This window comes from Syzygium oleosum, unplaced genomic scaffold (genome assembly GCF_021117445.2).
Source record: "Syzygium oleosum isolate NSW1041296 unplaced genomic scaffold, Sole_v2.1 Sole_v2.18, whole genome shotgun sequence".
In the NCBI taxonomy this organism is placed as follows: Eukaryota; Viridiplantae; Streptophyta; class Magnoliopsida; order Myrtales; family Myrtaceae; genus Syzygium; species Syzygium oleosum.
This window is the reverse complement of record NW_026607502.1, coordinates 8,534,682-8,540,867: the sequence shown is the minus strand read 5'-3', so window position 1 is coordinate 8,540,867 and position 6,186 is coordinate 8,534,682. Positions and strand designations below refer to the sequence as shown.

General features: G+C 43.2%; 1 long non-coding RNA gene across 1 annotated transcript; it reads right to left on the bottom strand.

Annotated features, from left to right (window-relative positions):
- Positions 1-1,978: 1,978 nt before the first annotated feature.
- Positions 1,979-4,114, bottom strand: LOC115693836 (uncharacterized). Its single transcript, XR_008818381.1, has 2 exons — positions 3,746-4,114; positions 1,979-2,272 (listed from the first exon to the last, which is right to left on the bottom strand). It is a non-coding gene; the product is annotated as an uncharacterized LOC115693836 (long non-coding RNA).
- Positions 4,115-6,186: the final 2,072 nt, after the last annotated feature.

The window sequence follows — 6,186 nt, the reverse complement described above, 5'->3', positions numbered from 1 at the left end:
AGCGACAGATCTACTCTTTCAAATGGCCCGGTGGCAACTAGATAGGACGCTATCTACGTCGCCGAAACTAAATACATGATTACCTAACGTAATAGAAAACTGATTCTGCGTGTCCGCGTCGAGCTCGATACGTATGTACGTGTATGCAATGTATGGTACCCCTTTGTATGCTTGTGGCTCAATGTCATCCTTGGTAATCATCGGTCTCCTTCTATCCCTGTTGACTCAGCTTGAAATGAAGACTCTTCTTTAGGTCAAGGTAATAGATATAATGGTTAATATCACAAAAAATCCTAAACTGATATAAATTTACCTAAAACTAATTTTTTAAGCATTAAAAACCCTAAACCGATACACCTGTGATAAATTCATCATTCATTAATTTCTATCAAATTTTACCGTTAACTTGTTGAGTTGGATAACACGTGACAATTTACGGGTATATCGATTTATGGTTTTTCGTGGTATTCCAATTGAACAGAAACTAACAGAGGGTAAATTTGTCACAAATGTACCAATTTGAGATTTTTTGTGGTCAAAAAATTAGTTTGGGGTAAATTTGTCACAGATGTACTAGTTTGGGGCTTTTATGAAAAAAAATTAGTTTATGGTAAATTTGTTACATATGTACTAGTTTGGAGTTTTTCGTGATATTAACCCTAGATATAATTGAATTTTGAGAGCTGACAAATGCCCCCATAACACCCGGTCTTGGTGATTTCCTTTTGATCCCTATAATTACCGCCGCCTGATGGTGTAGAAAAACAAAAGGGTTGAAAATCCTCTCTTGAATGTATGATCTCACTATGCTTTTCAAGAACCCCCGTTGCTTGTGATGTCCATCCCAACAGGTGCTTCTCTCTGCTTTTGGTCAACCTCGACCGATTCTTGCATTGCTATGAACCAGTCAGCATCGGCAAGAAGAGCATCATCAACGCTTCTGGTTTATATTGAGATATGAAAAAGCATGCCGGTTCATCATCAATTTACAGATGATCTGGCATTACAAAAAAACACCGGATTAGCGACGAATTTTGCGACGAAAAATTTGGAAAAATCCGTCGCAAATCGAATTTGCGACAAATTTAGCGACGGAATTTTTCCGTCGCTACTAGGTCGTCGCAAAATTTTGCGACGGAAAATTTCAATGTTCGTCGTAAAATTGCGACGGAAAGAAATTCGTCGCAAATAATTCGTCGCAAAATTCGTCGCAAATTTGCCACGAACACTATCCGTCGCAAAATTCGTCGGAAATTTCGTCGCAAAATTCGTCGCAAATAATTTGTCTCAAAATTTGTCGGAAATTTCGTCGCAAAAAAACATTCACTACAAAAAAACAAGATTTTAGCGACGAAAAATTTGGCAAAATTCATCGCAAAATTTGGCAAAATTCGTCGTTAAACGAATTTGCAAAGAATTTTGCGACGGAAAAAAATCCATCGCAAAATTTAGCGACGGAAAATATCAATTTTCGTCGCTAATTTGTGACGAAAAAAAATTTGTCGGAAAATTTGTCGCAAAATTGGTTGCAAAATTCGTTGCAAAAAATTCGTCGCAAAATTCGTCACTAATTATTCGTGGCAAAATTCGTCGCTAATTTGTCACGAACTTTATTCGTCGCTAATTTCTAATTTGCCACGAACTATATTCGTGGCAAAATTCGTCGCTAATTTTGTCACGAAATTTTTTTTTTGGTTAATAATTTGCGACGAACTTATTGGTTGCAAAATTTGTCGCTAACTTGCTACCAAAAATTTTTATTTTTACCATTAACATTACTCATGAACGAATTTAGCAATAATTTTTTATTAATTCTTTTGCGACGAATATCATTTAGGGACGAAATTAGCGACGAAATTTTATTTTTACAACGAACTTTTGTAATTTGTGATCGTAAGATAAAATCATTTATTTTATTTTTTAATTTTAAACCTAATTAAAAGCAAAATTAATTTTTGAAATTTATATTTAACATTGATTAAGCACTTAATAACATCAAAATATTATAATAATATGAAAATAAAGTACATTCATCTACATTTTCCAAAATGTATGATCAAGCTAGAGAAGAAGCAGTCGAACATGTAATTTCTCGGGGAGCTCCTCCTTGCCCTCGACAGGGCAAAACAATTGAACAAAAGCTCGCTCATCCGCGCCCAAAGTAAACATCCAATGATTTCCGGATTTATCATAGTATGATCAAGCTAGAGAATAAGCAGTCGAACATCCCCCCTCATGCAATCTTTGCTCTTGAGAAGTCCATCTCTGGATGCTGCAAGAGAGGTCGCCAGAAAGAAGAAATTAGCAACGTTGATCTACAGATACAAGAACGCTCATCAATAAGAAAAGCAACCAATATCAACCAAACTAAGCGCCGCAAATCTAAGGCATAAAGCTCAGTTCATTATAACAAACTCCATATTTATCCGACAGCACGATTAGGTCATCAGTCATCAACCAAACCTATGTGTGATTAAACTAATAAGCACGAAGGTGGAAAAGTTCTTTTCATGAAATGGAAGCATGCGTTACATACAGAGAGGAAAAAATACAGATGGGGAAGTACCCAAAAGATCACTGAGGTCAGGCACAAGAATGCAACTAGCACAAGGAAAAAGAAATTCGAGAAAATACAGTCTGCAAACACACACTTGTATATCTAAACAGCTTTGATGAAACTCGGCCCTGATGAAGGCACATTTTCACCCACTTCTAAGTCCACATGCTTACCCTTTTTTCCTACCTCTGTTTGAACTACTGACAAGCAAAGTCTGCTCCACACTCTGTTTGGTTTTTGAAATCCTTTCACTTTTTCTCAATCCAGGCATCTTCGCTTTCTTCTTTCCAAGCACCTTAGGTGGCCTACCACGCTTCCGCTTCAACTTCTGTGAAGATGGCTCAACCAAATCAAAAACCCCATCCTCTTCGGCCTGCTCACTAACGGCCTCCGACCCACGACCTCCTCTTCTCTTTTGCTCGAGCTCAGCAGCTCTCTTCTTGTCCTTTGCACCTTCTTTTCCAACCCCACTACTAACAATAGTCCGTGACCGCAAAACTCGTCCCACGAAGTGCACTCCATCGTCTAAAGCTTCCTCCTTTGCAATTTTCTTAATCGGCTCATGACATTGAGTCCCTTCTCCACAACTTTCCCGACTCCTTTCCTGCTACCCTCCAATGCACCGTTGCACAGACCTTCACCTGTCGACACAACTTCACCACATTCGCTCCCAGAAACTACCATCTTGTCACTTACAAAGGCTCCATCTTCCAACGGGACCGCTGACTCCTCACACGCCTCCGCATTGTCCGATGCCAAAGCCGGCGCTTTCCCACCACCCAAGTCAGCACCTTTCGGCATCACGTCAACCAGACACAGGCTCATCTTTCTCCGGTTTCGCCCGCAGCTTGCCTGATCTCAAACCGTCCCTCATCCTTCCCCACCCAAAAAACCACCAACCCTCGAAGAGAACCCGCTCCAATTTCACTACAATCTCCCCGTGTGAGGCACGAAAAAACCGCACACAAAACAAAGCTCCCACCGCAGTTAACCAGCACACAATCGCAAGAATCACTCACGACCGCGACGCACGTTACTGTCCCACCACAGCAAAACGGAAACCCGAAACCCGAAACAGAGACATAATTTCAAACACCAACAAAAAAAACAAAGAAAAAAAGATCATGGACAAAGACAGGTAGGGGGATCAAGATCAAAGGCGACGGCTCCGGGGAGAGGAGCTCTCACCGGCGGCCCCCAGCAATGTCGCAGCGGCCCTACGATCCGGCGGCGGAGCAGGGCGAATTTGCGACGGATTGATTTTTCCTCACCGCCCTCAACACCGCCGCGACGTCCCTCTCCGCCGCCTCATGCGCGAGGAAATCGCTCCGCTCGGCCACGAACTCGAAGGCCTCCTCGATGAACCCCAGCGGGCTGGACGGATCGAACCTCGCGCTGAACTCCGCCGCGGCAGAGGAGGAGGCCGAGGGCTTGGCCTCAGGTTGCTTCTCCTCTTCCTCCTCGAAGTTGGAGGTGATCGCCATGGACGGTGAGCTCCGGGAGGGATCGAATCGGAGATTGCTCTTCTCTGGCTTGATTTCCTCTAGGGCTCCGGAGGCCATGCCCTCAGAGGTTTGGGGGTGTGGGGGAGAGGGAAGAAGGAGAAGGAGAAAGAGAATGAGAAGCGGGAACTCGAAATTTGCGACGGAGGGCAAAGAAGTCCATCGCAAATTTGCGACGGACTTCTTTGTCTGTCGCAAATATTCTTTTTCCGTCGCAAATTTCTTTTCCCGTTACAAATTTGCGACGGATTCTTTTTCCGTCGCAAAAATTTTCGACGGAACTTTTTTTCCGTCACAAAAATTTGGGACGGACTTTGTTTCCGTCGCAAATTTTTGCGACGGATTTTTTTTTCCGTCGCAAATTTGCGACGGATTTTTCTTCCGTCGCAAATTTTTGCGTCGTAAGCAATACCATTTTTGTAATCCGTCGCAAATTTGCGACGGATGGATTTTGCGACGGAAAATAGATCCATCGAAAATTTGCGACAGAAAATAGATCCATCGCAAATTTGCGACGGATTTTTTTTCCGTCGTAAATTTGCGACGAATTTTTATTTCATGGCAAATTCCGTCTCAAATTAGCAACAAATAATTTTCGTCGCTAATTTGCGACGGAAAAAAAATTCCGTCGCAAATTTCCGTGGCAAAATCCATGTGTTTTTTGTAGTGTGGTTTCGACACCTTCTTTTTTTCATTTCCATCGCCATTCTCATAAGATAAAAATAACACTCAAGTGAATCGAGAATAATCATCCATATCAACAACGACCATATCGTTTACCACAAAGACTTTGTGTCCTCCTAAAGTCTGCTTGCAACTTTTACAAAGGACAATTACTTGATACGACAGACCAAAAAAAAAAAATTACTTGATACAAAATTCTTAGAAATAAACGAACCTTTCGCATGCTTACTCATGGAGCATGCATCACAATGACTTCGGTCTTTGATGATTCTAAAATTCCTAGGATTGATTAATTGGTTATTGTTTATTAATAGAATATGAATGGATCTGAAAGAAAAAGACTTTTTGGTCTTTGAATATTGCGAAATTCCTAGGATCGACATATTGGTTAATGTTTTATTTTAACTTTGAAATCGTCTGCTGGGAATTCGCAGAGGAGGTCTGACGATGTCACGCCTCGAACCCTACGGCACGCGACAACCCCTTCGTCGATCATATTGATGTGACGTCCCAGGACTCGTCGCCGACCCACTACCCAAATCAGAGAATAATACACATGCGGAAGCAAACAAACACCCGTACATAAATAAAACATGACCAAGCATAGCAACGAACATCATAAATACAAACTTACATTAATACAAGGGAATTTACAATATCCAATACACAGATATATACACAAACCAAAATGGGTCAGCAGGCCACTAACATAAGAAAGGGGTACGTGGCTCGGGGCGATCAGGTACTAGATCTAATAGGGCTCTTCCAAAAAGTGTCGGCCCCAAACCCTAGCTAAGGTCAGGCTAACCCCTATGGTACCCAGTCCGGGTCGGATCCCGAAGACTCGGATGAATCATCGGACGACTCGGATTCGGAGTCCATAGACTCAGGCTCGGACTCAACCTCCACTGGCTCCTCCTCGGGGTCATCCTCTGGCTCTGACTCCAGCTCCATCGGCTCCGGCTCGGGATCGGACTCCTACTCCATCGGCTCCTCCTCCTCAGGGTCGGAATCCATGTCGGACTCGAAGATGACTGGCCGGGGGTCAGAATCCTCCTCGGATACGGCGTCGGGACTCACTATCTCCCCATCGGCGGGATGTGGGTCCCACTGGCCTAGCCCGTCAAACGGAATGTCGAAAGTCCTAAGGGGTCCATAGAAGCCAGTCTCGTCCCTGTAGCACCAACCTAGATAGGGATGGGCCCTGAGCTGCGGCCCGCCCTCGACGACCCAGACAATGGTATAATATCTAATATACGCCTCCCCATTCCAACTGGGGTACTCGGTCACCGAACGGTCTATATAGTTCAATACCCCAAAACGTGACAGTACGCCTACCATCCTCAAGGCTGGGGGTCTGAAATGTTGGATTTTAACAACAATGAGAATAAATCTCAGCGAGTAGGCCCCCTAAACCTAAACTAGGCTAACATGCACCTCTAG